The sequence below is a fragment of the Eretmochelys imbricata genome, chromosome 18, assembly GCF_965152235.1.
Source record: "Eretmochelys imbricata isolate rEreImb1 chromosome 18, rEreImb1.hap1, whole genome shotgun sequence".
Taxonomy (NCBI): domain Eukaryota; kingdom Metazoa; phylum Chordata; order Testudines; family Cheloniidae; genus Eretmochelys; species Eretmochelys imbricata.
The window spans coordinates 20,473,173-20,483,074 of record NC_135589.1 but is presented as its reverse complement, the minus strand read 5'-3'; the positions used below and the strand labels follow the sequence as shown (position 1 = coordinate 20,483,074).

At 44.4% G+C, this 9,902-nt stretch overlaps 1 long non-coding RNA gene across 1 annotated transcript; it reads left to right on the top strand.

Annotated features, from left to right (window-relative positions):
• The first annotated feature begins 5,095 nt into the window (after positions 1 to 5,095).
• On the top strand, positions 5,096 to 9,114 carry LOC144276934 (uncharacterized). Its single transcript, XR_013348365.1, has 3 exons — positions 5,096 to 5,329; positions 6,372 to 6,546; positions 8,694 to 9,114. It is a non-coding gene; the product is annotated as an uncharacterized LOC144276934 (long non-coding RNA).
• The last annotated feature ends 788 nt before the right edge of the window (positions 9,115 to 9,902 follow it).

Here is a 9,902-nt window from a genome sequence, read left to right as displayed (position 1 = left end):
GGCAGGCGCCCGGCTCGTGGACGGCTGTTGCTAAGCCACCGGCCGAGGGCGCGGGGGGCGAAACGGGGCCGCTGAGCGCGCCCCTGGCGGCCGGCGCGGGCCATGCAGGCTCCCTGCTCCGGAGCGCCCCAGGCAGCCCGGCTGCATCCGGAGCGGGCGCTCGCCCAGGATCCGTCGCGCCGTGGTTACCGCCCTCTGCTGAGAGAGCGGGGAGCCCGTAGCCCCCTTTCCCGCCCCCGGGGCCGAGGGGGCGGGAACTGACCCTGCGTCTCCCCCTCCCCCCCCCGCAAGTGGCTTCCTGAGGCCACCTGTGACCCCCCCCCCCGCTCGGTGCAGAGGGTCAGCAGCCGCCCCGGCCCGCCCCTTCCGTCCTCCCGGCCGGGCGCTGCAGCCGCCCAAGCCGGGGCGGCCCCCCGCCCCGGGAGCAGCGCCCAGGGGGGCCCCCGCGAGCTGCGAGCCGGCGGGACGCGTTGCTTGTGAAAAGCCAGGAGCCGGCCCCCGCGCCGGGGCAGCGGGAGGGAGCTGGCTGGCCCCGGCCGGGGCGCGCCGAGGGACGCGGCCCGGTGCCTTTGGGATGCGCCGGGGGCCGCTTCAGCACCCGAGCGCCAGGACAGCTCTTCGCGGGGCTCGCCCGGCCCGGCTCCGCGCCGGCTGCGGCCCCCTGGAATCCGAACCCTCGGGACGTTTTGAACGGAAACCGGCCCCCCCTCCGCCACAGCTACCGGGCAGCCGCGGGCCCTGGGCGCGGCGCTTTCCGGGCCCCGATGGCTCGCTGGGCGGCTCCCCGCCACGGGCTCGGGGGCTTGCCCCTGGGGATCGTCTAATGCCACCAGCAGCAGCGGGATGTGAGATTCAGACCAAGCAGAGAGTGAACTGAAAATGCTGGGCAAGTGGATCCTCCTCCTGCCGTTATTAGCGACCCAGCTTCAGAGCAAAACCCGGGGTGCGTTATTAATTAGCCGTGGAAGTAAAACATAAATTCTCAGCTCCCACCCTGGATAAAGTTCAGGGTCTTTCCTACTCCGACTTAAAGCATAATCCTGGGGGAATCTAGAAGCCTAGAGTCAAAAGTATATTTGAAACATTGCTTAAAAATCTGTCCTATGTCAGCGATTATTGATATGCCATGAATGCTAAATTAGAATCGGGTGGTGGCATTTTACTATGAAGCTGTGTGAAAGCTCTTGCTGAACTGCTAGATTTCCAGAGAGCAAAAACCTTTGTCCAAAGGCTGTTAAAATGTGTCCCCTGATAACACAGCCTTATATGAAGATTTCACACACAAATGGAAAATGCTGATCATATTAATTCAAATGCAATTTGTTGTTCATCAGGAATCTAGATTTTGTTCAGTTTCAAATTACATTAATTTTTGCAAAGAAACAAAAATATATTTCTGGATTAACTCTATTTAAAAGATAATTAAATTATCAATTTGTGCTGGAGATTCCATTTTCAGACTTGGATCTGTGGCTCTCCCAAGCATTATTGACCTCATCCAAAGCCCACTGAAGGCAGTTGGAGTTTCTCCATTAATGTCAATGGATCAGGCCTTCTGGGACTTCTTGATTATATCATTCTATCAGCTTTGCATACTATTGATGAACAGGGATGGGTTGGGGGAGGGGAAAGGTGGACCAGATGACCTCTTGAGGTCCCATCCAGCCCTACATTTTTATGATTCTATGTGTTGTAAACAGTCTTTCTTTCCAGATCCATACAAGCAGGAATGCAGTACAAGGGGAATTCAGTGTCATCCAAAGGCAATTTGTCAGCTGGATGAAGTGACAACCTATTTCTATTGTCAGTGTCTGCCAGGATATGAGGGTGACGGCACTAATTACTGTCAAGGCAAGTGACATCTTAGGCTAATTCTGACAGCATGTTTAGGGGACTTCCTTTCAGCAGGAGGAAGTGTGGATCAGGAATCAGGTCTCTTGGATTCTTTTCTCTGCTTTGCCAGTGACTCACCTTGAGCGAGTTACATTACCTCCATGTGCCTCAGTTGACTTATCTATATACCAGTATAATAATGCCTATTTATCTTACAAGGGTCCTATAGCAATTAATTGGAGCTTATTAAATGCATTGAGATCCTTCCATGGAAAGGACTAAAGATGCACAAAGTATTATAGTATTATTGTCGGTAAGCAAAGTGCTGTACTGTAAAATGTAGACTAGGACAAGCCTTAACAAGGACAGACCAGTCCATGTCCATCCAAATATGAACAACCGCCCCCTATGGACTACCTGTGCCTGGAGGTAACTGCTTATGCTGCTATTATAAGAGGGAAATTGGTCAGACCTTTGTGGAGCTTCCTGTGTGTGTAATTTTCTGTGTCCAGAGAGCAGCAGCGGCAGAATTACCCAGGCAATATGGCTGAAATGGAGATTGATTTTTGACATCTTCTACCAGTACTGATTCACTAAGATAACAGTAATAAACAAGAGCAGGTTAATGCTGCTTGCCATGATTCTAAAGACAGACAAAGATCTTTGTTTATCCTTTTCTAGAGCCTGCTGACAGCATAACTGTTTTCAATAAATCTGCTTGTGACGGCTTTGGAGAGCAGGTTTGTCTTATCAAAGTGATGACTGGAAGAAAAGTCACTTTCAGAGTCTCTCTTGCTGGGAACCACCAGCCATCTATGATAAAATGGTACAAATTCTACTCTGCCCAAGGACCCCAGTTCCACAGGTATATTTAGAATAGTGCAGATTCCACACTATTATGGATATTACAAGCCCATAATATGTGTAATACAAGCATGATCTGATGCATTCTTACAGGAAATTATCTATTTTTACAGGTGGTGATGTCATTGTTAGGTATGCTGGGGACCAGCCTGGATAAAATAAGAAACAATCACAGCAGTGTATAGCTGGAAGGGACTTTGAGAGATTATTTAATTCAGCCCCCTGTGCCACGGCAAAGCCAAGTAAACCTAGACCATCCCTGGCATAGGTGCTGACTCTGTGGGTGCTCTGGGGCTGGATTACCCATGGGGGTGGGGAATGGTGGGTGCTGAGCATCCACCAGCAGCCCCCCATCAGCTCCCCTCCAAGGCCTCAGTACCTCCTGCCTGCTGGCAGGCCCCACAGATCAGTGCCTCCCGCCCGCCATGAACAGCTGTTTTGCAGCGTGCTGGAGGCTGGGAGGGAGACGGGAGGACGCACGCTCTCGGGGAAGTGGGCAGGAAGAGGTGGGGCAAGGGTAGGGCCTTGGGGAAAGGGGTGAAGTGGGGGCAGAGCCTGGGACAGAGCCAGGGGTTGAGCGCACACACACACCCCTGTGCTTGGGAAAGTCGGCAGCTGTGATCCCTGGCAAGGGTTTGTGTAACTTGTTATTAAAACCTTCAATGATAGGGATTCCACAACCTCCCTTGGAAACCTATTTCAGATCTTATCTTAGTTCATAGTTAATTCCATGCTCCAGACCATGGCTAAAGTAGCTGAGCAGGACTTACAAACTTTTTTTTTTTTTTTTTTTAGAAGTAGGAAGGAAAACTGAATTGGTGAGTCCGCTTGCACCTCATTCATTTCAGAATTAGTGAGCTTCTGCTCTCCAACACCTTGAGTTCTTCTCCTCATAGAACTAGCAGCTTCCCTAAGAGGAAGGTTTCTGCACAGAAGCCTGGAAGCATTGCATGTATCTGGCAAATGGCATAATAATTAGGGGAACCCTCTGGAACATATATTTTTGGGGGGAAGGGCCTTATAACATTTTGTTTCTTCCTCAGTCCCCATTAGCTATACCACTCTTCTCACCCGTTAGCTGAAGGCTGCAGTATTCCACTGTGGATTGCTTAACAAGCAGATTCAGGACACTGAGTTTAGCAATTTTTATAACCACTTGCCTGAACCTTGGCAAAGCTTGAACTGAACTGCTTCTTGATAACATAGGGGGAAATTAACGCCTGCATAGAAGACAGCCACAAAATCTATCAGCCCCTTAAGTCCCCTGTAAATCCTCCAAACTGGGTTTATGTGGGATTTAGATAGTGCCTAGGCCTTGGGTTGGCCCTTTGCATAGGGGAGAATTTCACCTTGAATTCTGATGGATTTTTAATCTCATTGGAATACCACTTTCAACACTAGAGGGCACTTGAGTGTTACTTAAATTGGTGCATGAAGTATCGTAGCCCTGTGGGTCCCAGGCTGTTAGAGAGACAGACTGCGTGAGGTAATAATAAAAGATAGTACCTCACCCACCTTGTCTCACTTAAATTGCTATCAGTCATTGGTGTGAGTAGTTTATGTAGTGAGTGAGGCTGAGAACAGCTAGTACGTAACAATCCTGTATTTGAAGTTCCTAAGTATAAGTTTAGAGATTTTTTAAAGAGTGTTTATCTGCAGCCGTCAGAGTAGCAGCCGTGTTAGTCTGTATTCGCAAAAAGAAAAGGAGGACTTGTGGCACCTTAGAGACAAACAGAGACTGTTATCATTTAGGGTGGCCAGCCATTTGTTCAGAGCACCATTACTGATCACTGTAGAAATGTGTTTGTGGGAGGACTTATTACTAATACACCTTTATATATACATGGCCAGGTCCCCAGGCTTGGTGGAATAGGACTTTTTTTGCATGGTGGGCTGAGGGAGAAACACACAGATAGCTTCATACCACCTTTACCCTCCAGTGATATTGGGGAGAGGGGCAACTGGCCTCCAGCACAAGTTAGATAGTTAAGTTACATCAGTGAAGAATGTCCCTAAGAAGCCACTCTGCTGGCCAGGTTCACCAGAGCATGTTATTCTTCTTCATTCTCCCATGTTCCTGATGTGTCCCTGGCCCACCTCCAGTTACACCTGATCTGCCCTCTATCATATCGTACAGAGGATCTAACCCACATGCATTCCTTGCATTCTATGTGAGGGGCTTCCATTGGTGTCAATGAGAATTGCCAAACACTGAGGGTAGCATATGGCTTGGCAAAGATCTGGAAAAGACCAGTCACCATTTCTATTCCCCTCAGCCTGGGATAGTCACTCTGAAATATAGAGTGTATCCAGTATTACACTGATCCTACAATTGATTTTAGCCAAAAAAATCCCATTTGGTTACAAGGACTGTTTCTTTGCAGTTATCGAAGGAGATTGACACCAGCTGCTAACCTGTCCCCAAAGATGGCTCTGGCCAACAGCAGTCTGTCTCTGAAGCTGTTTTCTATTGATGAGGATGATTTTTACCCAAACATGTTCTGGGCTGAAATCCAAGCAAAAGCCTTGCCTGATAAACAGGCAAACATTGAAGCGTATGATTTCACAGACTTTCAGATGTTAAACCCTTCCCACTTGAGGTACTTTTTCGTCCTAGAAAGAATGCCAATAGGTAAGAAATGGAAACTGCTACCACTGTTAACATTAGAAAACTTTGCCATGCTGTAAGGGTCAGTGTGGAAATCTTTGTCAAATAAGACAAAGCTGGTTATCATTTTTGTAAAACCAGAAACATGCCTGGTGCTTTGCAGTGACCATTACATCTGTAAACATCCCCTTAAATGAGAATGGACTAGCCCATGGGTGTTCATCCATATCAGGGCCCATTTTATCAGAAACGGCTGACCTGTACTAACACGCAGCCGATAAAACATAAAGGGTGGCATGCTCTTGAGCTAAGCCTTTTGTGTTTGGGATCACCAGCCATCCTGCATTTCATGAGACTTCCTTTTCCTAGTAAACGAACAGACCCTTTTTTCTTCTGTAATCACCTTCAGAGGCTGTCTGTAGGACTGTTTCTCACCTATAACGAAATAGTAAACTGTACCTCTTTCTGTGAAGGTAGCACCCTATTTATAGCTATGCCCATTTATTCTGTTGTATTCTTCATTCAATGTTGATTTTAGACTTTCATATCCAGAGAGACCTGATATTTGAGGGAGGAGTTTAAATCAGATTTACATTTACAGCATGTGGTTTTGCTTTTATATTGCATTATATGATGTTAATTGTATGCTGCTTATTAATATGATTATTTTCTAATTCTCTCTACAGCGCCCTGAGTGCTTGTGCAAGGACACATTATAAAAAAATTGGCTTCCTCCATAACACTCTGCTTAGATGCTTGTATGGTACTGATCATTAAAGATCAAAGTACAGCTGGCACACACAGAATCTGCCAATGAACATTGACAAAATACTGTCTCCAGGATCTTTGCATATATTTATCTCCAACCTCATGGAGATATTTATCGCACTTTGACTAGAGCATAAATCTAAGACATTTCATTCAGTTGACTGTTACTTTCCTTGAGGCATACTTGGCATGATTTATTGGTAGAATGCTTTTAGAACCAATGAAAGTTTGGGGGTTTTTTAGGAGCCATCGTAAATGTTTATTGATCTTGTTCTCTGGTTTTGCATTTGTCTTTTAGAGCTTGGACAGTTTTTAGAAGGAGACACCGTTACCATACAGCTGCCTCAGTATCTTCAGGTGTCTCCCTCCAGCTTTGTAAAGTGGACCAAAGAGCCTTCGCTTATGACACTGTTTGATACCAATGCTGTTGTGCTGGCCAACAGGACTGAGGGGATTGAGATCAAAGGAGTAAAGTATGCTTGTAATCTGCTGTACTTTCAGCCTGTAAACTCCTGTTTCCTTCTCAGTGCTCAGGAGTAATGCATCTTCATAAGAATGACCATCCTGGGTCAGACCAATGGTCCATCTAGCTCAGTATCCTGTTTTTTGACAGTGGCCCATGCCAGATGCTTCAGAGGGAATGAACAGAACAGGGCAATCTGAGTGATCCATTCCATTCCCAGCTTCTGGCAGTCAGAGGTTCAGGCACATCCAGAGCATGGGATTGCATACCTGATCATCTTGGCAAATAGCCATTGATGAACCTATCCTCGCTGAACTTATCTAGTTTTCTTTTGAATCACCTATATTTTGGCCTTCGTAACATCCCCTGGCAAGAAGTTCCACAGGTTGATTGTGCATTGTGTGAAGAAGTACTTCCTTATGTTTGTTTTAAACCTTACGCCTATTAATTTCATTGCATGATCCCTGGTTTGTGTGTTATATGAAAGGATAAATAACACTACCTTTTTCACTTTCTCCACACCATTCCTGATTTTATAACCTCTATCATATTTCCCTCCCCCCCCCCCATATGCACACCAATATGGGATAAGCATCCACAAGGAGCAGAGAATAAGGCACATGGACTGTTGGGATTATCATCACTTAGTGGTGCTCTTCATACTTTGCTGTAAAAATATTATTTCTTAAATGATTAGGAATAGAAATAGATTTAGAGAAGGAGTAGAAATACAAAGCAACTGTGAACTGAGTCCATAAGAAAAATAGCCATCCAGGGGTTCTGCAGCTGTCATAAAACAGAGTGGATCTCTGCATTTTAATCCCCTCATCTCCTATCACCTCTACTTCCCCGTTCCTTCTATTTCTTCCCTCTTGAGTACTCTCCCCCTTCTCTTCCTAAACTAGCCTCCAGTTGCCTGTGGTCTGAGGGGGAGACAAAATCAACAAAATGTCTGAGTTCTAATCTCCTTCCCTGCTCATCCAGGAGGAAACCTATCCCCAGAGTGAAGTCTCAGTACTGTAAAGCAACCTTCAGTAGAAAACCTGAGTGGGAAATCGAGGATTCTCATTTCCTTTCTGTTTTTCCTTCTCTCAGGAATAGTGAATTTGGTTACATCCGAGCTCTTGTCTATGATTTCACCCCTGATGTTCCTGGAAGGGTTATGGTAGCCCAGAGGCTCTTCTTCATAAAGAAGGGTACTGAATGTTTTTAAATTTGTGGTGCATTATCCTTAGTATGCTTTCATCAGGATTTGACTTCCATGTCATCTCTACCTTTTTACTTAGATATTCAATACAACCAAATCAGCCAATGCAATATTTTTTTTAAAAATCATTAAAATATTCTATTAATATTAGCTTTGGTAAGACCACTTTTTATTTAAATTATTACTCTATATGCAAATACATATATAGGTCACTTCTGCTTGACAGTACCCTTTTAACATGAGTTCAATTAACTGTTCACCAAAGCTTTTAATGAACGAGGTTTTCCACATTTTTAAAAGGATGCTAAAAAATTGGAGAGGGTGCAGAAAAAGAGTCGCAAAAATAATTTGAGGGCTGGAGTAGATTCCTTACAATTAAGTTAAGAATATGATCTGTTTAGTTTTTCATCAAGAAGACTGAGAGGTGACTTCACTGCAGAATACACATACCTTTACAAGGAAAATATACCAGCTCTTTAACCTAGCAGAGAAAACCACAAGAAAAGCCAATGACTGGAAATTAAAGGCATGATAAATTGAAATTAGAAACAAGGCACACATTTTTAACAGTGAGGGTGATTAATTATTGGCACAAACTACCAACAAAAGTGGCGAATTCTCTATTTCTTAATGACTTTACCTCAAGACCAGATGCCTTTCTGGGAGATTTGCTTTAGACTTTAGTCAAGCACAAGTTATTGGGCTCAGTGCAAGTGTAACTGGGTAAAATTCTGTGGTCTGTGCTAGACAAGAAGTCAGTCTAGATGAGCTAATCGTCCCTTCTGGCCTTAAAATCTGAGTCTGTGAATGAACCGACACCTATTGTGTTTACTATAAAGGGCAACTATGTCTTTTTGACTTGAATAACATGAAATGATTAAATGGATCAATTACTTTACTTTGGCCAGTCTCCTGTTTGTTTGTGTCACATGTGCATTTTTCCCTCCCAGATATTAGCAAAATGTGCAATGGAACTCGGAATGAAAAGAATTGCCACTGTAATCCGGGATTTGAGGGAAATGGCGTACACTGTATTGGTAAATATTCATACACTTTGCTTCCTGGAGCATTTTCTCATAATGTAAGCATAACTTAACATAGAAGAGACTGAAGCGTTTGTGATACTGCTGCAGCCATTCAATGCCTTATATATCCATGTAAAGGATTCACATGTGACATCAAAATGCGGCTTGCCTCATTGAAAAGAATAAAAGACAGGGGAGGAGGGTGTCAAGTCCCAGGCATCCATTTCAGAATGTGTTATAAAAATATCATAGAATTCTTCAGTAATGACCCTAAAATTGCACATTTTAATGATTTTTGCTAGTGTTTTAAGCTGCTATTGCAAAAATAGTGTAGCCTTTCTAAAGGGTTGCCTCAAGGTGAGGATCAGAATAAGATTAATCACTCATTAGATATAACAATGAGTTTTGTTAAAAACATCTTCACGCTGTGCCATGCAGCTTGTGAAGGAAATTCAAGGTTAATTCCAGAAAGGATGGGTTTAGTCAACATTCCCTTCCATGGCTGGCTATAATTCTGTTTTACTGTGATTTTTAAGTGTCTGATATGCAAACATTGCAGATGCAAAAAAGGATTACAGTGCAATAGTGAGATGCACTATGAGAAAGCACCTCTCTGCCATGCTGTTAATGGTAGTGGCTGAAGTTTTTAAAAGGACAAGACACATTTTGGTCCAATAATACTATTTTCAATTATACAGCCTAAGATAGAGAATTAATCAAGTCCATGCTTCTGGGCATCTTCTGACTATCTTCTGACACTTCTTTCTGCTTGAAGATATAGATGAGTGTGTGGAAGGAATGCCCATGAAGTGCCTGCCTGAGGCTGAATGTATCAATAGATATGGATCATACTTTTGTCGTTGCCCACACGGATTCGAAGGTGATGGACTGTACAGCTGTGTAGGTAAAGGAAATGTGAGCTCTGAGACTTGAGGGTTTTTTTTTTTTGAACTGAGTTAGCTTGTCAGCTAATACATTCTGAACAGTAAGTTTAGAAGCAAGTCCATTTTTCAAAGCCTGTATAATTAAACAGGTAAAGAGAAGACTGTGGTTGTGATTTACAGGTACCAAAGAAATGTGCAGAAACTGCTTTTTGATAGGCCAAAAAAGGGCCAGGCAATGAGCCCTATTAAG